A 27,434-nucleotide genomic window follows, 5' to 3' on the forward strand; every position below is an offset into this window, starting at 1 on the left:
TGCCTTGCCTTGAGCTTGGCTTGGTGTGTGGCATGGCCTAGCCCAAGGCCTGGCCCATGGACCAGCCTGACCCAAGGCATGGCACAGGCCCGTGCAGGCTCGAACCGTGGGCCATGCCGAACTGACCCCTCAAATTATCCTAAATGAGGAAGGCATGGCCCAGGACGCCTCGTGGGCCAGCACGACACGACCTGCACTTTGTGCGGGCCACATGCCGGTCGTGTCGTGTTGACCCAACATGACCCAATTTACACATCTACTTGAACCTGCCCAATATTGGGGACGGGGCAAGGAAATTCAAGGATTCTCTTGAAGGGAAGGGAGATCCATCATATGGATGGCCGAACCATGCAGGGTGGCTGGATGAAATTTCAAAAAATTTCTCTCCCTTCTGAGAATCATATTCTCTGATTTAGAAAAACTGCATTTTTCAAGGTTTGTTCTTGAAACAAACCGGACCAAATTTGAAACCAAGATTAAGGAAGAGATATACCTGATACGAAATCAAGAGTAGTTCCCAACACAGGTGTTCACGCCCAAAGAGTTTCACCAAGTCCTTCCTCCACTGAAGATGACATAGCTTAGTGTGAAGCAGGATCAATAAAGAGATTCTTCAGCAAGAACCCCAATTCTTCAGCAAGAATCACACAGGGATGTGAACCCAACTTCAAGATTGTTTCTTTTAGAAAGAAATAATATCAAGATCCAATCTTGATCACACCAAGAACTAGAGATTGAATAGGGTAGGGCAGCAAGAACAGAGAGAAGATCTAAGATTTGCAAAAGTGTTTAAAAGAAGGATTTCTCCCTCTATTTGTAATCCTTCTTGGATTAGCTTCCTAATCATATCAAGAGAGGATTCTTTGATGCAAATCTTTATTTAGATCAGAACTCCTAAGTGGATAAGACATATCTTATCCAAATTCGCCCATCTCTTAACTAATCTAATTAGCCCAATTCGAAATTGGGCCTTAGGCCCATTAAGCTTTCAGGTTCACTTCCTTTTGAATGCTGGCTAGCTTAGCTCTCTTTGTATGGTGTGGGACCCCATCATTGATCTCCACATAAGCCATATGGGTTCAGCCTAGCCTCTGTTAAAAGGCCTGGCCAAATTCAATGCTAAAGACAGTGAACCCCTAAGCCCATCAGTATGGGCTCTTGACAGGCCCAACATTTACACTAAATGGTCATTGGGTTCAGGCACCTTATGAAAGCCCAAGGACTATGGACTTATGTGAGATTAGCCCAGCAGGTATAACCCTTAATGGTCTTACAATAAACCTCTCATCCCATAATGATCAAACACTGCCTGACAAGAGAGGACCTCTCCCTCGGCTACAAGGTATAGTGTTGCACTCTCTGCTCACATGGATCCCGGGAATTAAAACCTTTTTGCAAACATTTTGTGAAACCATAATATATATATGCATATCTCTATATAAATATATTTTGCAAAACAAATCTCAACAAGTTTGAAATCAACTGCCGGTAGTTTAGGTTTCTATCAAAGAGAGTGCATTTCCCGATCATTCACTTTGTCTAACAAAAGGGCTGATTCTGTCACTATGATCACCCACTCAAGTGAATTCTCAGATTTTCCCAACATACCTAGGTTTTGACCCCGCTAAGGATCTCACTAATTGGCATATCAAAGACAACCTAATCCAACACCTAGTAAAGTACCATAATCGAGTCTAGGGTTTAGGTGTAACTTTCCAATTTTGCCCATCTGTTTCCAAGGTCCAAGGCATAATTGGAAAATGGTTCAGTTCAGGGTTTCAAGCAAACCCATACTACATGTGCTTTAGATCTCACTCTAGCAGTTGAGATAAGCCACCCCAACTGACTTGGCAGCACATTAGTGTCAGCCTTGGTAGGATAAAATTCCCCAAATCTATCCAATGGCTGTGGAGATTCTAAACTAGCATGAGTCTCATATGTATCCAGTTTAAGGGTATTACACAGAAACACAACATAATAACATGAATCAATTATGCACTTTATTCATTTACAATAAATGTCAAAAAGTACATCAATCTTATTAGAGCTAAGGGCATATACTCTCTAACAACTCCCACTTTTACTTAGGTCCAATTGGGTACAAGCCAGAGTCTCATAATTTTCACGTGTTTCTCAAACACTTTCTGTGTGAGTGGCTTAGTCAATGGATTTGCCACATTCTCCCCTGATGCTACCTTCTGACAACAATCTCCCGTAGATCTAGTGTTGTCACAAAATAGTGGAATGAGTGATGTGCTGAATTCCTAATTCTATAATGAACAACTTCATTCATTAGGCAACCTCACTTACAGCAATGTGCTTGGCTTAGGTCGTGGACTATTTTTCTTACTACACAAGATCCCATCGTAAAGATGTAACCAAATGTAGACTTTCTATCATTTGGTTCTAACTAGAAGTCGGCATCTATATACTCTAGGATCTGTAATGAACTACCATCAAATACTAGACAAAACTCTTTTATCCTTTGAAGGTATTTCAGTATGTTTTTCACAACTGTCTAATGCTCTTGTCCTGGGTTTGGTTGATATCTACTCACCACACTCACTGCCTGAGCAATGTCAGGCGGAGTGCACAACATGGCATACATGATGCTCCCTATGGCTGAGGCATAGGGAACATCTCTCATGCCCTCAATCTTCTTGGGAATCTTGGAAAACATGCCCTTGGAGAGAGTGACTTCGTGCCTGAAAGCAACATTCCCTATCTTGGAGTTATCCATGTTGTATCTCTTGACAATTTTGTCTATGTAAGTAGACTGGGATAATCCTATTATCCTCTTCGATTTATCTCTATAGAGTCGAAGACCCAAGATATAGGAGGCTTTTCTAAAATCTTTCATGGAGAATTGCTATGAAAGCCACACTTTCACCTTACTTAACATTCCTACATCATTTCTAATGAGTAGGATGTCATCTACATACAGAACCAAGAACATAACCTTATCTCCCACTGTCTTCCTGTAAACACAGGGCTCATCTAGATTCTGCTCAAAGTCAAATTGTTTAACGGTAGAGTCAAACTAGATGTTACAGCTCCTAGAAGCTTGCTTAAGTCCATATATGGATCGGTTAATTTTACACACCATATGTTCCTGACCTGCAGCAATGAATCATTGTGGTTGCTGCATGTAGATATATTCAATAAGATCTCCATTCAGGAATGCGGTTTTGACATCCATTTGCCAAATCTCATAATCATGGTGTGCTGCTATAGCTAACAGGATCTTAATGGACTTGAGCATGGCCACTGGAGGAAAGGTTTCCTCATAGTCGATTCCCTCTTTCTGAGTATACTCTTTTGCCACAAGACAAGCTTTATATGTCTCAATCTTACCACAGGGGGTGGGTCTACAAGAGTTTAGACCTTGTTGGTCTCTATTGATTCCATCTCGGATTTCATGGCATCTACCCACTTCAAGGAATCTATGTCCAACATAGCTTCCGTATAAGTTACGGGATCTTCCTCACTTTTCATGGCTTCCATCAAGTACTTTCTTGATCATAGCTGTAACGAACTGGAGGCCTAGATACCTAGGTAGACCTTCTAGGTTGGTAATTTCCTAGAGCCTGTGGGACATCTCCCACTACCCCTGGGCTCTCCTCATCAAAAACTATTTTCTGACGATGATTATACAGGATGTAGTCTTCTTCCAAGAAATAGGCATTTCGATTGCAAAACAACTTTTGATCCTTTGGGTTACAGAATAAATAACCTATAGAGCTTTTGGGATAACCTACAAATAGGCTACAGTTAGTCTTGGATTCCAATTTGTAAGCACTCATTCTTTTAACATGTGTCGGACAACTCCAAATATTCAAGTGTGTTACACTTGGTTTCTTACCGGTCCATAGCTCATATGGAGTCTTAGGAACAAATTTGGTTGGAACCTGATTCAATAGAGTCCGGTTTCTCCTCTCCAATACACCATTTAATTGTGGTGTAGCAGGAGGAGCTAGTTGTGATACAATCTCATTTTCCTTTAAGTTGTCATTGAATTCGTCGAAGAGATATTTGCCTCCTCGATCTGATCGAAGGGCCATAATTTGTCTTCCCAACTATTTCTTGACCTCTTGTCTAAATTCATTCAACTTTTCAAAAAGGATTCAGATTTGTGTCTCATTAGGTACACATAACCATACCGAGAAAAATCATCGATAAATGTTATAAAATAAACATGCTAATTATGTGTCCTAACATTCATAGAATTACATACATCAGTATGTATCAGGTCAAATGTGTCTGTAGATCTTTCAGACTTACCTATAAATGGCCATTTCATCATCTTACCCTGAAGGCATGGTTCACAGGTTGGAAGATCTTCTACAGTTAGAAAATCCTAAGGATCATCCTGTACCAACCTTGTGATACGATCTATATTAATGTGGCCAAGTTGGTAATGCCACAGGCACATGGGATTAACTATATCATGAGTTCTTTTCTTAGGGATTACATCCGACGAAGTTTCGGTTAAGTTTGTTTCTGGAGAAGGATGGAGAACATAGAGACCATTCTCAAGTTCTTCGTAACTGAGAAATTTCATTATTCCATTCAATCCTAATCACATTACTGAACAGAATAGAATAACCATCCATATACAGTTTTGAAATAGAAATCAAATTTCTTCTCAAATTAGGTACATAAAGGCAGTCTTTAAGTAAAATAATTCCTTCAATGAAATACAATTCTATAGTTCCTATGGCTATAGCTGCAACAATTGCAAAAGTCCCCAAGTAAAGAGTCACTTCTCCGTCACTCAGCTTTCTCCCTGTCTTGAACCCCTGCAATGTGTGACATGCATGAGTAGAAGCCCCAAATTCAATACATGAGGACATAGAAGTATCCAACAAATTGATTTCTATGATAAAGGATTCAAAACTACCTTGCTTCTTGGTCTAGATATTCAGGACAATTCCTCTTCTAGTGGTCGGTCTACTTGTAGAAGTGGCAGGCATCTGATGTCTTATCCTTCTTCTGCTTTTTGGTCTTACCAACCTTCTTCTGAGGCTTCTTCTTTGTCTTCATCTTTTTCTTGCCCAATTTGCCACCTTCAACAAGCATGGTAATCGGCCTATCCTTCTTAATCAGTTGTTCAGCCCTCTGCAACATATTACTGAGTTCCTAAAGGCTAACTTTTAGCTTATTCATGTTGTAATTCATGATAAACTGATTGAAGGAGGATGACAAAGAGTTAAGAATAGCATCAATTTTAGTGTCATCATCAAGCCCTGAACCGAGAGCCTCCAGTTCATTGATATAGCCCATCATCTTGAGACAATGGTCATGAACGTGTTGGTTCTCAGTCATTTGAGTGGTTATAAACAATTTTAGGACCTTTTGTTGAGTAGAACGGTTCTGCTCTTCATACATCATCCTCAAACTATCCGTGATATCCTTGGACACTTCGATCTTATCAAACTGTCACTGTATAAGATTGTCTAAGGATACTATAATATAACACCGATGACGGGTTGTCGAAGCCCTCAAAATTAATGCTAGTCCCACAATAAAATTTTTGTAGTAATAGTGGTACTAGGTCGAATCCCACAGGGAGCTAGGGAATAATTTCTTAGCCGAATGCGCAATATAATAGAGTGGGAAAATTAAATACTTAAAACTTCTAAAAGAACAAGAAAGCAATAGCAATACCAAATAAGAGAAATTAGTCTTACTGAATTCTGATTCAAGGGTTCGGATTAATCAATTGGTCATCAATCATAGGTAAACTTCGACAGTCTTGCAATTCAAGCATTTAACCTTAGATTTATTAGGATAGTGATAATAAACCTTGTGTTTTCCTAAATCAGCTGACCAAACCCAGCATTTGATCAAACACTTATCATTAATCGATTGGGTACAATAGCGCTCCATATTAACTAGTGATAGCATTAAACGGTGTGAAAACAATTAAACCAAAAAAACAATAATTGAGATAGCTGCAATTATTGAATCTTGTTCCATTGATTCCCTTTAGGTTAAAACATGTCAATGCATTGGTCAAAGGCTGTCACGAACAATTGACCCAAAAAGATATTAACCTAATTGCTACTTGTGTTAGACAGTTTTGTATGCCCTTAGCTATGATGTACTTTATGAGTTTATTGTAAATGAATAAAGATACATATTTGATTTAGGTTCCCTTGGTATGTTTCTGTGTAATACCCTTAAACTGGACACTTAATGAGACTCGTGTTAGTTTAGAATGTTCACAGCCAGTGGGTCGGTTTGGGGAGACCTATCCTGACAAGGCTGACACTGTGGTGCCACCAAGTCGGTTGGGGTGGCCTGTCTCAGCTGCTAGGGTGAGACCCTAGGCACATACAGTGTAGGATTAATTGAATCTTTGAACTGGACCAGATTTCCAGAATTGCCCTGGACCATGGAGATTGATAGGCAAAACTGGAAAGTTACACCCGACCCCTAGACTCGATTATGATACTGCACAAGGTGTCGGATTGGGCTATCTTTGATGTACCAATCAGTGAGATCCTTAGCGGGGGTCAAAACCTGGGTATGTTGGGACAGTCCGAGAATTCATCTGAGTGGGTGATCATAGTGACAGGATCAGCCCCTTTGTCGGACAAAGGTAATGATCGGGGATGCACTCTCATTGATGGAAACCAAGACTGCCGGCAGCCGATTTCAACCGTTGAGATTTGTTTTGCAAAATATATTTTATATAAGATATAAAAGTATATATATATATGGTTTCTAAAATGTTTGCAAGAAGGTTTTAATTCCCGGGATCCATATGAGTGCAGAGTGCAACACTGTTCCTTGTAGCCGAGGGAGAGGTCCTCTCTTGTCGGGCAGTGTATGATCATTATGGGCTGAGAGGTTAAGTGTAACACCCACAGTCCCGGGGTGTTACAAGGTGGCTTGGCCCAGGGACCTCTTAGGGTAAGTGTTGGGCCCGAAGAGCCCATTTGATGGGTTTCAGGGGGTGCACTGTCTTTAATAGTGTATTCGGCCAGGCCTTGTAACAAAGGCTGGGCCGAACCCATGTGGCTGATGTGTAGATCAATGCTTGGGTCCCACGCCATACAAGGAAGCCCAACTGGGCAGCAGTTAAGAGGGTTAAGTGAGCACATAAGCTTAATGGGCATAAAGCCCATTTCGAACTGGGCTGTTTTATTTAGTTAATAAAGGGGCGAAATCTGAAGTGGATCAGCTAATAGGATTGGGCTTAGACCCTATCCACTTAGAGAGTCCAAGATCTAAATAAGATTTAGATTTGGAAACCTTCTAATCAGATTAGGAGATGGCTGATCTGATCTCCAGATAAGATAAGGATTATCCCTTATCACTTAAAGGGACTTCTAAGCCAAATATGATTTGGATTAGCAACTCCTAATCTGATTAGGAGCTGATCCCTTTAAGATTATAAAAGAAGAAGGGGGCGGCAGCCTAAAAAAAAAATATACACACAGACCATCAGGTTTTTCTTTAGTACTGAAATCAAGAAGAGAGAATTCTGCTCCCTGCAAATACTCTCTTGCCGCCTCCCTGTTCTTGCCGCCCTGTTTGCCAGTTCGATCTCCACTAGTGGGAGAAGTCAAGATTGGATCTTGACATCAGTCCTTTGAGAAAGGATTGAAAGGAAGCTGTGCTCACCTACCATCTTGCTGATTCTTGCGAAGGACAGAGTTCTTGGAGAAGAACACTGCTGATTCTGCTCCACCTGCACTGCGCCATCTTCAGTGGGAGCAGTCTTTGGATCCTTCCTTGGGCGTGAACACCTTCGTTGGGAGATATTACTTCTCCGTATCAGGTATAATCCTTCCCATTCCTTTTTGGTTCAGATCTGGTTCAGTTTATGGTTCAGAATTGATCCTTGAAAATATGATTTTCTAAATAGGGAATACGATTCCCAGTTGATGGGAGAGAGAAATTTTTGAAATTTGCCCCTTATTCCGCAATCTTTTGGGCGTCCATAGGATGGATCTCTCATCCCTTCAACTTGTACCACTATTCGTGACAATTATGGATCACCGAACCATGGATAGCAGTAGGAAAATCAACATTAATTAATTTGTTAGACTAATTAACATTAACATCCATAGAGAATAAGCACAAGAATTAACAAATACTTGAATTAAAAAGCAAGAACTTGAATTAAATATAGAACCTCACGATGACACAATCGAACCTCCCCCCTTGAACCAGAAGAGAAAAGCTTAGCTGCTCATGATTTTCGAATTTGATGGATTATTGAATTGATGCCTAAAGCTGGTCCCCCCCCCCCCCTTTATATAGCTTTAGGAGGAGGGTTCTCTCCAACTCCCTTTAGGAGATTAACTTTTAAAATTAGAAAGTCCTAATCTGATCTACTTCTATCTATCCTATCTAGTAATCTCAATCTCTTATCCTTTTAGGATTACAATTGAAATTTAAATCTAATAGGACTCTTCATTCTTGAATTCGAGTTGGGCTTCTTTAATAACTTGGGCCGCTACAGGACTTCTGCGAATTTGGGCTTCAGCTGTGGGCTGGGCTTTACTACGAAATTGTTCCAACTTTAGGTCTGATTTTGACCTCGATGCAGACCAAATCTGTCAAAACCCAAAACATAAGAGTTATGGGCCTTTCCCTTATCTTTCCAGTTCATCTTGAATAATCCAAATCGGAGTCTGGTATCGAGAGTTAAGCCCAGATTACTGAATGGTGCCGAAACTGTGCAAAATCGTCCGATTAGCCTTGTTTTCTTCCAATCGCCTTCTTGCTTGCCCTAAATCGAAATACAAGAGTAATGAGTCCAATTGAGTGCTAAATTAATATAAAAGAATGAATATTTGGGGATAAAAATATGATACTTTTTGTTCTCATCAACCGGGCAAGAGAATTTTTCTCTTCCCATTCTTGATTCTCTTTCTTCCGGGCCTCAAAAGCCTTATCACTTGGACGTTTTGGTATAGGGTTTTTGGCTACCTTGTCCAATTTCTTGGACGTCAGCACCAATATAAGGTTACGGAACCAGTCAACGTAGTTTGGGCCCTTAAGTTTGTTGTCGTCCAACAATTTGTCGAACTGTCCATTTGCCATTTCTGATAAAGGCAATGCAAATTATTAGTCCAAAACCTAAATCGATTCATGTTATTTACATAGAAAATGCTTTTAATCTATGTTCCATTTCCATTTCTTTATCTCTAAGATTTCCCTCCCATCTCAGTGACGGAGATGAGATTATGTCTCTGGAAATGTTGGAATTCACATATGGTGCATGGAGCCAACTGTTTCAGCTACATAACCCCACCACTTTCTGTGAATGATCATATCCACTCATCTTATGAGTTTTCCCTTTGGCCTCTGTCAAACATGGAGCCATCTTATGAGTTTTCCCTTTGGCCTCAGCTACATAACCCCTACCACATCAGTCTACCACGCCCCTATCATCTTATGAAGCAATCAAATAGACTCACTAGCAAATTGATAGCCCAATTTTATGGTGCATCTCCTCATTACTAATAAACCCATCCTCATGCTATAGACGGAAGGCCTTTAGAGAGTTCATCATATGAATCTTCCTATCACACGCACTTATATAAATCTGGAGGGAACAAGTTGTTATATTCCTAGATCTGATTTAAGTCAAACCAAAGTGGCTCCCACTGACTTTCTCAAAGTTAGATTGAAATGGACCCAAAGCACCTAGGGTTCCGCACGGTTCCTCTTGGGGAGGAAGCTGATTTGGGGCCGATCGAAAGGGGAGATCATCAAATGATCTTTTGGGCACCATGGTAATGATTTGCATTCAGCCATGGTGTGTGTAGAGAGCCACTAACGAATGAACATGAGCCAAATGCTTATGGCCCATGTGCGTAGCACATCACACATCACATGCATGAAACACTCACATAATTGATCCAATCAATTAAATCAACTGTAAAACCCTAAATTAATTAAGTTAAATCAATATCAGCGCATAAAGCCCATAATATTATCATATAACATTATCTAGGTATATGGGCTAAAATGCAAAAAGTAGTTCGGTCCATATAGCATTTATGCTGAAAAATGGGCTAATGCAGTTTTAATTCATCAAAACTGAGTTTTACAAGGTGGGCCGAATTGCATATCGTAATGGGCCATCAAACCCCTGGCCTAAATCAGAATTTGGGGCTGAGAATAGACCCCTATTGAACCACAGGTTTGGTCCAACCAGTTTGGACCAATCTTGGGTCAAACCGACCTAGGGTTTGGTGTCCATTGCAAGATTCAGTTCAAGATTGTGATATGAAATTAATTACAACCGATTAAAGACAATCAAGAATTAGCAAGAAAACATATCAGAGGGTTGTACGTGTAATTGCAATACTTGTAAAACAAAGGGTTAATCACAGATAGTGAAATCGAAATTTGCAAATTGCAGATTGCAGTTTCTTTAACTACAAAGGTCTTCTCTTCCTCCATGCACTCCATCAAGTCTTTAGACGTGAAAAAAAATAGAAAAACTGATTTTTATATTAATTACATCACATGAAATCCTATACATTTTTTCTAAAATAAAAAAAAATTATTTACTGACAAAAAAGAATAGAATGAAAAATTGTAGGGTGCGCAAATCTTTGTGCCTTTAAAGAATTCGATCTCCATCACACGATAACCCAAGAATCGAAGAAACAATTATAGAACCATTTCATAATCATTAAAGAATAATAAAGAATTAATTTCAGACCTACATGTCCATTACTAAGAACTGATTTCTCAGAAAAATAGTAAACTTGTGCAAATCAGGTAGAACAATTTTTGCCCATTTGTGCAGGTTCAGATCTGGTCCAGATTTGGTTCAAGACTTGAACCTGGCTTTGATACCACTTAAGGGTGAGGGGGTGGGAGATCCATCATATGGATGGCCAAACCCTGCAGGAAGGTTGGGCGAAATTTCAAAAATTTCTTTACTCCCATCTGGGAATCCTATTCCCAATTTAGAAAACTGCATTTTGAATGTTCGTTCTGGTAACCAAAGCAGATCAAATCTAAAACCAAATTAAGGGAGGGATATACCTGATACGGAATCCACGCAAGAATGCTCCTCCCAACGTAGGTGTTCATGCCCAAAGAGAGTACCAAATCCTCCCTCCACTGAAGATGACAAAGCTTAGGGTGAGGTAGGATCAATAGGTAGTTCTTCACCATGAACTAGTGATTCTTCAACAAGAATCAAATAGGATAGTGAGCACAACTTCTAGATTGTTTCTTCTCACAAGAAACAATGTCAAGATCGAATCTTGATCGAATCCAAGAACTTGAAATTGAACAGGGTGGGGTGGCAAGAGCAGGAAGAAAAAGAGCAGAAGGATCGATCGAGTGATACTCGAGTGGCTCTCCAGATTGGTAGGGACATACTTCTTCCTAAGGATATGTGTCGAATTAGCAAGATGGATCTTAAGGAAGCTTGGGCTTGGATGACCCAGTGCATGACACAGGTTTGGCTGCCTTTCTCTCCATGGGGTTTCTTGGTTTCTTTCTACAAGGTGTCATATTTCTGCCTTATTTTCGCAAGCGAACACCTATGGTTAGGCCTTGCTGGATCGTGCTTACTCTAGTCAGAAGGAGAGGGCTAACTTATAGGCTAGCATTGGTTTGCTCAGCACCGAGATGTAGAAACTCAGGTTAGATTCGGAGGAAGAGCGTGTAGAGCACTAACGCTTGTATAATGCAAAACTAAACTTGCAACGTAAGCTGACTGAGTCGAGAACAAAGTGTACCCAGAAGGTGTATCCAGGGGCTGAGCAAGCTAGGGAGGAGGCCATCACTTCTTACTTGGAGTCTCCCATGTATGAAAAGCAGCGGGCGTTAGATGGTATCCCTTCGATGAAGAAGGGGTTCAAGCTGTGACACCACTACCTCAAGTCCTAGTTTCCCAATCTCAACGTCAGCACTGTCACATAATAGAAGGTCTCGCGCGAGCTCGTCACGCAGGTGGACAAGGAACCTTTGACCCCAGAAGAGGAGGAGGAGGATGACAAAGAGGGGGCCAAATGAGAAGGCAATAAGGAGGCTCGGGAAGATATCGGTGGTGATGAGTTGTCGACTCTCTGAAGGGATGAGAGATCCATCCCATGGACGCCCAAAGATTGCGGAATAAGGGGCGAATTTCAAAAACTTTTCTCTCCCTTCAACTGGGAATCACATTCCCTATTTAGAAAATCATATTTTCAATGATCATTCTTGAACCATAAACTGAATCAAATCTGAACCAAAAGAAGTAGGAGGGAGGATATACCTGATACAGAGAATCAATATCTCCCAATGGAGGTGTTCACGCCCAAGGAAGGATCCAAAATCTGCTCCCACTAAAGATCGCACAGTGAAGGATGGAGTAGAATCAGCAATGTTCTTCAAAAGAACTTCACCCTTCGCAAGAATCAACTGGATGACTTGTGGGTACAGCTCCAACCAATCTTTTCCCAAAAGATTGGGATCAAGATCAAATCTTGATTTCTCCCAAGAACTGGAGATCGAACTGAAGGGAATGGCAATGACAGGAAGGAGGCGGCAGGAGAGAATTCGCAGTATGTAGGAAATCTCTCTTTCTCTCTTTCTTTGCTCTTAAGAGAAAATATGTTGTGTCTGTTCTTAAAGGCTGCCGCCCCCTTCTTCTTTTATAATCTTAAAGGGATCAGCTCCTAATCAGATTAGGAGTTACTAATCCAAATCATATTTGGGTTAGAAGTCCCTTTAAGTGATAAGGGATAATCTTTATCTTATCTGCAGATCAGATCAGCCATCTCCTAATCAAATTAGGAGGTTTCCATATCTAAATCTCATTTAGATCTTGGACTCTCTAACTAGATATGGTCTAAGCCCAATCCTATTAGTTGATCCACTTCAGAATTCACCCCTTTTAATTGATTGATCAAATCAACCCAGTTTGAAATGGGCTTAAGGCCCATTTAAGGTTTTGTACTCAAAAAGCCCCAAACTGCTGCCCAGTTGGGCTTCCTTGTATGGTGTGGGACTCAAGCATTGATCTACACATCAACCACATGGGTTTAGCCCAGCCTTTGTTACAAGGCCTGGCCGAATACACTGTTAAAGACAGTGCACCCCCTGAAACCCATCAAATGGGCTATATGGGCCCAACACTTACCTTAAGTGGTCCCTGGGCCAAGCCACCTTGTAACACCCAGGGACTGTGGGCAGATGCAAGATTAGCCCATCAGGTATTATCCTCAATGGTCTTACACTTAACCTCTCAGCCCATAATGATCATACACTGCCCGACAAGAGAGGACCTCTCCCTCGGCTGCAAGGAACAGTGTTGCACTCTCCACTTATATGGATCCCGGGAATTAAAACCTTTTGCAAACATTTTAGAAACCATAATATATATACTTTTATATCTCATATAAAATATACTTTGCAAAACAAATCTCAACGGTTGAAATCGGCTACCGGCAGTCTTGGTTTCCATCAGTGAGAGTGCATCCCCGATCATTACCTTGGAAGACAAAGGGGCTGATCCTTTCACTATGATCACCCACTCAGATGAATTTTCGGATTGTCCCAACATACCCAGGTTTTGACCCTTGCTAAGGATCTCACTGATTGGTATATCAAAGACAGCCCAATTCGACACCTAGTGCAGTATCATAATCGAGTCTAGGGGTTGGGTGTAACTTTCCAGTTTTGCCCATCAATCTCCAAGGTCCAGGGCAATACAGGAAATCTGGTCCAGTTCATAGATTCAATTAATCCTACACTGTATGTGCCTAGGGTCGCACCCTAGCAGCTGAGACAGGCCACCCCAACCGACTTGGTGGCACCACAGTATCAGCCTTGTCAGGATAGGTCTCCCTAGACTGACCTACTGGCTGTGAACATTCTAAACTAACACGAGTCTCATTAAGTGTCCAGTTTAAGGGTATTACACAGAAACATACCAAGGGAACATGAATCAAATATGCACCTTTATTCATTTACAATAAACTCATAAAGTACATTATTCTGATTGAAGCTAAGGGCATACAAAACTGTCTAACAGCTCCCACTTGCACTTAGGTCCAATCAGGTACTAGACGGAGTCCCATGCTTTCCTCGTGTTTCTCAAACACTTTCTGTGATAGTGGTTTTGTCAATGGGTCTGCTACATTTTCCGCTGACGTTACCTTCTGAATCAGGACGTCCCCTCTACCAACAATCTCCCGCAGTACGTGGTACTTCCTCTCAATGTGCTTCGACTTCGAGTGGGCTCGTGGCTCCTTAGCCTGAGCAATGGCTCCATTGTTGTCACACAACAATGGGATGGGTGATGTGCTGGACGGAACTACTCCCAACTCGTGAATGAACTTCTTCATCCACACGGCTTCTTTGGCAGCCTCACTTGCGGCAATGTACTCGGCCTCAGTCGTGGAGTCTGCAGTGGACCCCTGTTTGCTGCTTTTCCAGCAAACAGCACACGATCCTATCGTGAAAACATATCCAGATGTAGACTTTCTATCATCTGGGTATGACTGGAAATCAGCATCTGTATACCCTTGGATCTGTAGTGAGCTACCGTCGAATACTAGACAAAACTCTTTTGTCCTTTGAAGGTACTTACGTATGTTTTTTCACAGCAGTCCAATGCTCCTGCCCTGGGTTGGCCTAAAATCTGCTTACTACACTCACTGCCTGAGCTATGTCAGGACGAGTGCAGAGCATGGCATACTTGATGCTCCCTACGGCTGAGGCATAAGGAATGTCTTTCATGCCATCAATCTCCTCAGAAGTCTTGGGAGACATCTTCTTGGAGAGAGTGACTCCGTGCCTGAAAGGAACATTTCCTTTCTTGGAGTTTTCCATGCTGTATCTCTTCACTATTTTATCAATGTAAGCAGATTGGGATAATCCTATTATCCTCTTTGATCTATATCCATAGAGTCGAAGACCCAGTATATAGGAGGCTTCTCCAAGATCTTTCATGGAGAATTGCTGTTAAAGCCATACTTTCACCATAGTTAACATTCCTACATCATTCCCAATGAGTAGAATGTCATCTACATACAGAACCAAGAAGGTAACCTTATCCCCACTGTACTTCCTATAGACACAGGGTTCATCCGGACTCTGCTCGATGTCAAACAATTTGACAGTAGAGTTAAAATGGATGTTCTAACTTCTAGAAGCTTGCTTATGTCCATAAATGGATTTGTTAAGTTTACATACCATGTTTTCCTGACCTGTAGCAATGAAGCCTTGCGGCTGCTGCATATAGATATCTTCAGTAAGATCTCCATTTAGGAATGCAGTTTTGACATCCATCTGCCAAATCTCATAATCATGGTATGCTGCTACAGCTAGCAGGATCCTAATGGATTTAAGTATGGCCACAGGCGAAAAGGTTTCCTCATAATCGATGCCCTCTTTCTGAGTGTACCCTTTCACCACCAGACGAGCCTTGAAGGTCTCAACCTTACCATCGGGGCCCTTCTTCCTCTTGTAAATTCATTTGCAACCAATTGCTTTTACCCCGAAGGGCAGATCTACTAGAGTCCAGACTCCATTGGTCTCCATTGAGTTCATCTCTGCTCTCATGGCCTCCACCCACTTTTGGGAATCTATGTCCAACATAGCTTCCGTGTAAGTCACGGGATCCTCCTCACTAGTCAAGGTTTCCACTAGGTAACTATCCTGGTCATAACCATAACGGACTGGTTGCTTGGATACCCGAGTGGATCTTCTAGGTTGGTCACTACCTAGAACTTGTGGGACATCTCCCACTGCTCCTGAGCTCTCCTCATCAAGAACAACTTCCTGACGATGGGTGTCCAAGATATAATCGGTTTCCAAGAATTGTGCATTTTGACTGCAAAACACTTTCTACTCACTTGGGTCATAGAATAGATAACCTACAGAGCCTTTTGGGTAGCCTACAAATAGGCAACGACTGGTCTTGGATTCCAACTTGTCTGCACTCATTCTTTTAACGTGTGTTGGACAACCCCAAATCTTCATGTGTCTGACACTTGGTTTCTTTCCGGTCCAAAGTTCATATGGAGTATTCGGAACCGATTTGGTTGGAACCCGATTCAGCACATAAATCGCAGTCTCTAATGCATAACCCCAAAAGGATGTGGGTAACTCTGAGTGTATGAGAAGCAACCGGACCATATCCAATAAGGTCCTATTCCTCCTCTCTGAAACACTGTTAAGTTGTGGTGTAGTAGGAGGAGCTAATTGTGATACTATCCCATTGTCCTTTAAGTAGTCCCTGAATTCGTCAGAGAGATACTTGCCACCTCGATCTGATCGAATGGCTTTAATTTCTCTCCCTAACTGTTTCTCGACCTCTTGTCTAAATTCTTTGAACTTTTCAAAAGATTCAGACTTGTGTCTCATTAGGTACACATAACCATATCGTGAAAAATCATCTGTGAAGGTGATGAAATACACGTGTTGATTTCGTGTCCTAACACTCAGGGGACCACATATATCAGTATGTATTAGGTCAAGTGTGCCTATACATCTTTCAGGCTTACCGTTAAATGGCCGTTTCATCATCTTGCCTTGTAGGCAAGGCTCACAAGTGGGAAGATCTTCTACAGTTAGAAAATCCCAAGGACCATCCTTTACCAATCTTGTGATTCGGTCAACACCGATGTGGCCAAGTCGGTAATGCCACAGACACGTGGGATTAACTGTATCACGGGCTCTCTTCTTGGGGATTTCAGCCGATGTAGTTTCGGTTATGTTAGTTTCTAGAGAAGGATGTAGAACATAGAGACCGTTCTCCAGTTCCCCGTATGCGATGAATCTATTGTTTCTTTTAATAGTAATCATATTACTAAAGAAGACAGAATAACCATCTGCACACAGTTTTGAGACAGAAATCAAATTTCTCCATAAATTTTGTACATAAAGACTATCTTTCAGTACAATTATTCCTTCTCTAAAAATTAATTCCATGGTTCCTATGGCCGCGGCTGCAACAGTTGCAGTAGTCCCCAAGTAGAGTGTGACTTCTCCTTCACTCAACCTTCTGCTTACCTTGAACCCCTGCAGTGAGTTACACGCATGAGTTGAAGTCCCGGAGTCAATACACCAGGACGCAGAAGCTACCAACAAATTGGTTTCTATAACACAAGTTTCGAAGTTACCTTTCTTGGATTCCAGGTAGGCAGGACAATTCCTTTTCCAGTGGCCGGTCTTCTTGCAGAAGTGACAGGCATCCGATGCTTTGCCTTTCTTCTGCTTTTTGCTCTTAGTGGCTTTCTTCTGAGGCTTCTTTGCCTTCCTCTTTCTCTTGCCTGTCTTGCCAGCTTTAACAAGCATGGCTATAGGCTCATCCTTTCTAATCAGTTCTTCAACTCTTTGCAACATATTGCTGAGCTCTTGCAAGTTAGCATTCAGCTTGTTCATGTTATAGTTCATGATGAACGGATTAAAGGAAGGAGGCAAAGAGTTAAGGATAGCATCTATCTGGGTTGCAAGGTCCAACCCGGATCCAAGAGCCTCCAGTTCATTGATGTATCCCATCATCCGAAGACAATGGTCATGAACTTGTTGACCCTTGGACATTTGTGCGGTCATGAACTGTTTCAAGACCTTTTGTCGAGTAGAACGATTCTTCTCTTCATACATTGCCTTGAGACTGTCCAATATGTCTTTGGCAAGTTCGATCTGATCGAACTGCCTCTGTATCGGGTTGTCCAGGGAGGCAATGATGTAACACCGGGCAAGGGAGTTTTTCTCCTCCCATTCTTGATAGTCTCTCCTTCGGGCCTCAGAAGCCCTATCACCCGGACGCTCCGGGGCAGGATTCTTTGCCACTTTGTCCAGCTTTTCAGAAGCTAGGACCAGCATAAGGTTCCTGTACCAATCAGCATAGTTTGGGCCCTTCAACTTGTTGTCATCAAGCAGTTTTGCAAATGATCCGTTTGCCATTTTCTGATAAAAGAGCAAACATTAGTCCACAACCTAATTTGATTCATGTTCATTTCATAGATATGGATTTTAATATATGATCCATTTCCATTTATTCGTCTCTGAGATTTCCCTCCTTTCTCAGTGACGGAGACTACGGGTTGTCTCTGGAAATGTGGGAAATCACATAGGGTGCATGGAGCCAACTGTTTTAGCTGCATAACCCCACCACCTTTCTGTGAAGGATCATATCCACTCATCATATGAGTTTCCCTTTTGGCCTCTGTCAGACAAGGTTCAGAGCCGTTTTTAGGTAAACCTTTCTGTCCAGTGAGTGCTTACCCATCATATTCGTGAACGCCAAGGTACCGTGAGAGAGTTCTCATTTTCTGGTGAAGCCCCTCCCACATCGGTCTATGACACCCCTATCATCTTATGAAACACTCAGACAAGCCCTACAGCAAATGGATAGCCCATTTTCTAGTGCGTTTCCTCATTACTAAAGGACCCATCCTGATGCTAATGATGGAAGGCCTTTAGAGAGTTCATCATATAAATCTCCCTATCACATGCATTCATATTAGTTGGAAGGAACAGACAGTTACGCCCTAATTCTTATTTTAGGTCAAACCAAAGTGGCTCCCACTGACTTTCATAAAGCCAGATTTTGGTGGGCCTAAATCGGCTAGGGTTCCGCACGTAACCTCTTGATGAGGTGTGGGGCCCACAACTAAGGGAGGTCATCCAATGACCAAAAGGGACACCATGGCAATGATGTGCATTCAGCCATGGTGTGCGCAAGAGCCACTGTCGATTGAGCATGGGCCAAGTACTTATGGCCCATGTACGTAGCACATTACACATCCATACATCACATGTAGGGATAAATTGATTCAATCAATTAATCATCTGTAAGGCCCATTTGAAGCCCATTTTAAATCCATAATATTAACCATTAATATTATCTAGGTATATGGGTCGAATGGTTCAGCCCATATAGCTTTAAATGTTAAGTGGGCTTTTAGCAGTTTTAACCTTTTAAAACTGGGCCTTTACAGGTTGGGCCGAATTAACCATTTAATTAAACACCAATCCTTAGGCCCTCTAGTGGGAAAATTAGGGCTGACTTTCAGCCTTGATTAAACCCTAGATTCGGTTCAAACTATTTGAACCGATCTTGGTTCGAATGGGTCTAGGGTTTGATCTTTAATTAAATCTTTAATTCAAGAAAATAATCTGAAATTAAATATTGATAAAAGAAAAACAAGAATCAGTCAATCAGGGCTGTTCGCACAATCCATCCTGCAAAACAGAGGTTAGATCACAGAATGCAGTTTCATAAACTGCAAATCGCAGATAGCGATTCTCCCATCTACGAAATCTTCTTCTCTACGCCGCCATCTTCGATCCAAAATTAAAAATAAATAGAAATCCTATTTCTATTAATAATTACATTAGATCGAATACCTATACATTGAGTCTAGAAAATAAAAAAAAAATTATTTACAGACCAAGAACAATTCAAGAACTGCAAAAACGAACGCAGGTTCCCTGCGCAAATCAAGATTTCGATCTCCCTTTGTACGAACAACCCATAAATCAAGAAAATCACAAAGAACAATTCTAAATAATAATCAAATTAATGTAAAATTAATTTTAGATTATTCGTCCATTAATTTTGGGAACAAATTTCCCAAAACCCTTATTTGTGCAAATCGGGTAGAACACCTTCTGCCAATTTGCGCAGGTTCAGATCTGAAACAAGATGGTTCAAGATTTGAACCATGGCTCTGATACCACTGAAGGGATGAGAGATCCATCCCATGGACTCTCAAAGATTGCGGAATAAGGGGCGAATTTCAAAAATTTTTCTCTCCCTTCAACTGGGAATCACATTCCCTATTTAGAAAATCATATTTTCAAGGATCATTCTTGAACCTTAAACTGAATCAGATCTGAACCAAAAGAAGTAGGAGGGAGGATATACCTGATACAGAGAATCAATATCTCCCAATGGAGGTATTCACGCCCAAGGAAGGATTCAAAATCTGCTCCCACTGAAGATGGCGTAGTGAAGGATGGAGCAGAATCAGCAACGTTCTTCAAAAGAACTTGACCCTTCGCAAGAATCAACTGGATGGCTAGTGGGTACAGCTCCAACCAATCTTTTCCCAAAATATTGGAATCAAGATCAAATCTTGATTTCTCCCAAGAACTGGAGATCGAACTGAAGGGAATGGCAATGACAGGAAGGAGGCGGCAGGAGAGAATTCGCAGTATGCAGGAAATCTCTTTTTCTCTCTTTATTTGCACTTAAGAGAAAATATGTTGTGTCTGTTCTTAAAGGCTGCCGCCCCCTTCTTCTTTTATAATCTTAAAGGGATCAGCTCCTAATCAGATTAGGAGTTGCTAATCCAAATCATATTTGGGTTAGAAGTCCCTTTAAGTGATAAGGGATAATCCTTATCTTATCTGCAGATCAGATCACCCATCTCCTAATCTAATTAGGAGGTTTCCAGATCTAAATCTCATTTAGATCTTGGACTCTCTAACTGGATAGGGTCTAAGCCCAATCCTATTAGCTGATCCACTTCAGAATTCGCCCCTTTTAATTGACTGATCAAATCAGCCTAGTTCGAAATGGGCTTAAGGCTCATTTAAGGTTATGTACTCAAAAAGCCTTCCAAACTGCTGCCCAGTTGGGCTTCCTTGTATGGCGTGGGACCCAAGCATTGATCTACACATCAGCCACATGGGTTCAGCCCAGCCTTTGTTACAAGGCCTGGTAGAATGCACTGTTAAAGACAGTGCACCCCCTGAAACCCATCAAATGGGCTCTATGGGCCCAACACTTACCTTAAGTGGTCCCTGGGCCAAGCCACCTTGTAACACCTAGGGACTATGGGCAGATGCAAGATTAGCCCATCAGGTATTATCCTCAATGGTCTTACACTTAACCTCTCAGCCCTTAATGATCATACACTGCCCGACAAGAGAGGACCTCTCCCTCGGCTGCAAGGAACAGTGTTGCACTCTCCACTTATATGGATCCTGGGAATTAAAACATTTTGCAAACATTTTAGAAACCATAATATATATACTTTTATATCTCATTAAAAATATACTTTGCAAAACAAATCTCAACGGTTGAAATCAGCTGCTGGCAGTCTTGGTTTCCATCAGTGAGAGTGCATCCCCGATCATTACCTTTGTCCGATAAAGGGGCTGATCCTTTCACTATGATCACCCACTCAGATGAATTTTCAGATTATCCCAATATACCCAGGTTTTGACCCTTGCTAAGGATCTCACTAATTGGTATATCAAAGACAGCCCAATCCGACACCTAGTGTAGTATCATAATCGAGTCTAGGGGTCAGGTGTAACTTTCCAATTTTGCCCATCAATCTCCAAGGTCCAGAGCAATACTGGAAATCTGGTCCAGTTCATAGATTCAATTAATCCTACACTGTATGTGCCTAGGGTCTCACCCTGGCAGCTGAGAAAGGCCACCCCAACCGACTTGGTGGCACCACAGTGTCAGCCTTGTCAGGATAGGTCTCCCCAGACCGACCCATTGGCTGTGAACATTCTAAACTAACACGAGTCTCATTAAGTGTCCAGTTTAAGGGTATTACACAGAAACATACCAAGGGAACATGAATCAAATATGCACCTTTATTCATTTACAATAAACTCATAAAGTACATCATTCTGATTGAAGCTAAGGGCATACAAAACTGTCTAACACTCCCTAACTCGGCCAACAGCTTTGTGGTGGTGTTGGTGGTTTTTTCTACTGTTCCGGGGTCTTTATGCTCTTGTAAGATTTTGGGGCTTGCGTGCCCCATATTGTTCGAACCGTTTGAAACTTTTTTTTTTAAGTGGCCACTTGGCCTGCTTCTTGTAAGGTCATTTTGACCTTATAATCGAGTCTAGGAGAAGGCAATGAGGGGGCTTGCGACACCTAGTGCAGCATCATAATCGAGTCTAGGGGTCAAGTATAACATTCCAATTTTGCCCATCAATCTCCTAGGTCCAGGACAATACTGGAATTTTGGTCCAGTTCAGGGTTTCAAGAAAACCCACACTACTTGTACCTCAGGTCTCACCCTGGCAACTGAAACAAGGCACCTCAACCAACTTGGCGGTACATCAGTGTCAGTCTTGGCAGGATAAATCTCCCCGGATCTATCCAATGGCTGTGAAGATTCCAAACTAACACGAGTCTTATATGTTTCCAGTTTAAGGGTATTACACAGAAACACACCATAATAACATGAATCAAATATGTACTTTATTCATTTACAATAATTGTCATAATGTACATCATGCTAATTGGAGCTAAGGGCATACACTGTCTAACCAAAGAAGACAATCGAAGGAAGTCGATTGATTAGAAACACAACACAATGAACCGCGTCATCCCAAAAACGCATTGGAAGGGAAGCATGACTGAGAAGAGCCAAGGCGGATTCTATTATATGGCGGTGCTTGCATTCAGCAGCACCATTTTGCATTGTGTGTGTAGGCAGGAAACTCGGTGAGAAATGCCACGCTCGTCAAGATTCTTAGGTATCTACCTAAACTCTCCTCCCAGTTACTTTGAAAATTTTTGATATTACGATCTAGCCATGTGAAGCGGGAAAAATGATCAACAAAAATGACATAATACCGGTACCCATTATTAGAAAGATAAGGGGAAGGACCCTATGCATCAGACATAACTAATTCAAGAGGATAAGAAGACTTAAAAGTAGATGGGGAAAAAGGTAGCTAATGACTTCGCACGTTGACAAGAGTGACAAAGAGAGTGATGAGCATCATTATTGGCATTAGCACCTACTGAAGTAAGAACTTGTTAAACTACTTGTAAAGCCGGATGCCCCAACTGAGCATACCATTGAAAAGTGCTAACACAAGCACTGTTGGAAGCAAAAGAAGACGACTTGTGGGTACCCAAGGTTGAACCTTGCAAAGATGAGGGAAGACAATAGAGGCTGTTGATATTAGGGCCGCGGAGCACTTCCTTCCCCATGATAGAATCCTTGACAATAAAGTGAGAAGAATGCAATTCAAAAAATAATTTATTGTCTCTAGTGAATTGAGAAACAAATAAAAGACTCTTAGAAAGAAAAGGAACATGAAGCAAATTATTAAGACTGAAAAAACAATTATTGTGTGTGATATTAGAGTGCCCAACATGACTAATAACCAAACCTGAACCATTGCCGACTTTTACTTGATCTGTACCACTATAGTCCACTAGAGATTGCAGATTTTTTATGTCCGGTGTCATATGATTTGTAGTTCCCGAATCAGGATACCAGTTTGGATCAAAAACTTGTGAACCAGAATTGGTGTTGGCATGATAAACTTGCATGGAATAGTTCATCTGTTCACCATGATAAGAGATATCAAAGCGCTTCTAGCATGTGAGAACCATGTGTCCTAGACAATTGCAGAGTTGACAAACTAGTCCATTACTATTGTTACTATTGTTGGAACCACCATGGAACATTATTTTTCTGTGACCTCGACCACCAGAGCCGCGACTGCATGCCACCCTCTGTTATTATGATGGTTCGACCCTTGTCCACCATTGTTGTTATTGGAGCCTTGACCAATGTAATTATTAGAGGAGGGGCGGTTACCAACCTAAGCCATATTAGTAGCCGGAGAAGCAAGATCTGAAGTAGTAGACTGAAATGTATGTTTCTTAAGCCAAATCTCATGGCTTAAGAGAATTCCTTGAAGGTCTTCAACGGTAAGGATATCATTATCCATCCGTGTAGTAAGAGAAGTAACAAATGATTCAAATTCTAGTCCTAGACGAGCAAGAATATAAAGAACCATGCTTGTATCGAAGACGGGTTCAAAAACTGCAGCAAGACAATCATCATAACACTTAGCTTTTTGAATATATTTATGAATAGAACTTGCACCTTTTTTCATTATTTGAAGTTGTAGACGCATTTGAAGAATTCATGCTCGAGAGGGTGAGCCATATATATGGGATAGAGCACACTAGAGCACTATAGTAGTGGGCAGCCCAACGACTTAGGGTATCACACTTTCGGAGAGGGATGAAATGATTCAACTTAACACGAGCTGATCAAAATGCCTCCAGGTTACAGCTAGCGGACTGTCGATCTTCCTCGTAGGATCATTAGGATTAGGAATCTTAGTTGGGGGATACGCCATCGTTCCATCAACAAGACAATAAATCATGAGCATTGAAGATAGGAAAAAACTGGGCTCACCAGATACTGTAATTGTCAGCAGTTAACTTGATTGGTAGATAGTGAGTTATGTTGGGCATATCAGCTATCAAAGAGGTGAGGAAGGCTGGTAGGCCATTGTTGAAGACATTTGTGGTCTCTGTTTCTGTTGAGAGAGACAGAGACATCACCTGACCACTGGAAGTCATTTCAGGCTCTAATACCATGAAACAAGAATGCAAAATTATAAAAGAATAGGTTCAAGCACACAACCGGTGTGATAGCCAAGTCATATATTTATAGATGTAAGTTGATATGGATTACAGTATAGATAAGGAACAAGTAGGTTATAAGAGATAAGAGATAAAGGATAAAATAGAAGAGTTCTAGATAAGCTAGGATACAAGCATGAAAGGGATGGTAGAATCCATCGTATGGACGCCAAAACAGTTGCGGAATGGGTGGGTGAATTTCAAAAATTTTCTACCTGCCTTTCAATTGGGAATCGCATTCCCTAATTTTAGAATCAAGATTCGATGATCCTACTTGAACCATAACCAAACTAGATCTTAACCAAAAGTGAAGGGAGTAATTATACCTGATCCAGAGAAAAAATTTCTCCCAAAGTTGGTGTTCGCGCCCAAAGAAGGAACGAAGATCTGCTCCTGCTGAAGATGACACAGCAACTGTGGAACAGAACCAGCAGGGTGCGTCCTACACACTGAATCCTTCACAAGAATCCTCTGGATGATAATGAGTACCAAACCGAATCAGCCTTTCAAGAAAGACTGATATCAAGAACTTTTCTTGATCTTTCTCTGGCAGAGAAAACGAACTACAACAGATGGGTGGCGACTACAACTGGAGGAAGCTAGAGAAATAGATAGCGAACTGCTTTTCTTTTCTCTAGGGTTTCTGAGATCCTATCTTCCAAAACTACAGAATGTGTTCTATCTCCCTAGGGTTCGAATTCATGTAATTCGATTAGGGTTTCTTCCAGTTGCTTAATGATTAAGAAAAGTTTTCCTGATCATATTAGGAGTTTCCCCTTATCCAAATTTGTATTTGGATTAGGACTCTTCTTAATCCTATTTGCAGATTAGATAAGCTTTTGGGCTCATCCTAATCTCAGATTCGCCCCTTAATAAAGACTGATCAAATCAGCCCAGTTCGAAATGGGCTTTAGGCCCAATAAGGTTATGTGCTCAAAAATCTTCCAAACTGCTACCCAGTTGGGCTTCTTTGTACGGCGTGGGACCCAAGCATTGATCTACACACCAGCCACATGGGTTCGGCTCAGCCTCTGTTACAAGGCCTAGCCAAATTCACTAGAAAGCCAAGTTAACCCCTTGAGCCCATCACATGGACCCTATGGACCCAACACTTACACTAAGTGGTCCTTGGGCCAAGCCATCATATAAAAACCGAGAAACTGTGGGCAGGTGCAAGATTAGCCCATCAGGTATCATCCCAAATCGCCTTACACTTAACCTCTCAGCCCATAATGATCAAGCACTACCCGACAAGAGAGGACCTCTCCCTCGGCTGCAAGGAACAATGATGCACTCTCTACTTACATGGATCCCAGGAATTAAAACCATTTGCAAACATTTTGAAACCATACTTAAATATATATCATATATATATATACATATATAAATTTTGCAAAACAAAATTCCAACGATTGAAATCAACTGCCGGCTGTTTGGTTTCCATCAGAGAGAGTGCATCCCTGATCATTACCTTTGTCTGACAAAGGGGCTGATCCCGTCACTATGATCACCCACTCAGATGAATTCTCAGACTGTCCCAACATACCCAGGTTTTGACCCCCGCTAAGGATCTCACTGATTGGCATATTAAAGATAGTCCAATCCGACACCTAGTGCAGTACCATAATCGGGTCTAGGGGTTAGGTGTAACTTTCCAGTTTTGCCCATCAATCTCCAAGGTTCAAGGCAATACTGGAAATCTGGTCTGGTTCAAGGGTTCAATTAATCCTACACTGCATGTGCCTTGGGTCTCACCCTGGCGGCTGAGACAAGCCACCCCAACACTTGGCAGCACACCAGTGTCAACCTTGGCAGGATAAATCTCCCCAGACTTATCCAACAGCTGTGAACATTCAAAACCAACACAAGTCTCATTAAGTGTCCAGTTTTAGGGTCTTACACAGCAACGTCTCTAAGCCTTCTGCGGAGCTCTTTCCGTAGTTTGGGGTATGCTGGTTAGTCAAGTGATAGATCCACGCGGCGATTACAGGTCGCTTGTGGGTCTTGTGGCATATAGTTCGGCGAGCTGTTCCCATAGTTGCGGTAATGGTGCTATGCGGGTGTGGCACGCAGGGCGGTTTTGAACGAGCTAGTGTTGTTGGCAGCCATGCTTGCCCCAGCTCGACCGCATACCTGGCACTGATTGCCATGTGTTAGTTTGTCGAGCTGCCTTGCTATGTTGGACGCTGTGTTGCCAGTAGCATCCACGTGTCGGTAGTTTTGTAGGGTGACCAAAATGGCTCTCATCAATTGCCCCCCACTCTTAAGCAGCTATCTAGTAGGCGAAGAGAGTAGAACTTTTGGGGGTGTTTTGGGCTTGCTTCACTCTAACTACCGGTTCAGTTCGCTCCTGTTACTAGCTCATCTTTCTTCTAATGATGGTTCAGATTTGGTCAGGAACGTCTCTTTTGGAATGTTTTGGCACTAAGGGCATGATTTTCGTGCGTGCAAGATGGCGGCTTTCAAATTTTGAAGGTGTGCACACCTCTTTTGATATTTTGAAATTGGGCACGCTAGTGAATTGAGCGCAAGTGCCAAATTCCTACTATGGATAGGCTATCGTGTACTAGCACCGTTGGATCTCTGGTAGTGTGCTTCTGCCAGTTGTGTCTCTTCATCTAGGCCATTGATCTCTTCATCTACGAGCTTTAAATATGGGGCCCCTCAAGGTCCCCACTCTATCACTATTTTTGGATTTTTCTAGATAGAGGAGAGTGGTCTGCGAGTAGGTTTCTGGTGTTGGTCTGCTAAGGCGAGCTCCGTTTTTCATTGACGAGCTTTGATTCCTTCTTCTCTCGAGTTTGGTTGCTATCTTTAGAGGTTCCTTTCGGCGTTTTCTGGTGAGTATTCCTATTGTTTCCTCGTCATGTCTCATAACTCTGCCAACGGTAGAGTATACGGTTGTGGGTCAGAAGAGGAGTCTAGCTCCTCCAACGAAGATATTGTTAGACAGTTTTGTATGCCCTTAGCTTCAATCCGATTTGATGTACTTTTGATATTTAGTGTAAATAAATAAAGTGCATGTTTGATACATGTTGTTTGGTATAATTTTGTGGAAGACCCTAACACTGGACAC

The sequence above is a fragment of the Nelumbo nucifera genome, chromosome 8 (assembly GCF_055504915.1).
Source record: "Nelumbo nucifera cultivar China Antique chromosome 8, China Antique-T2T, whole genome shotgun sequence".
NCBI classification, from domain to species: Eukaryota; Viridiplantae; Streptophyta; class Magnoliopsida; order Proteales; family Nelumbonaceae; genus Nelumbo; species Nelumbo nucifera.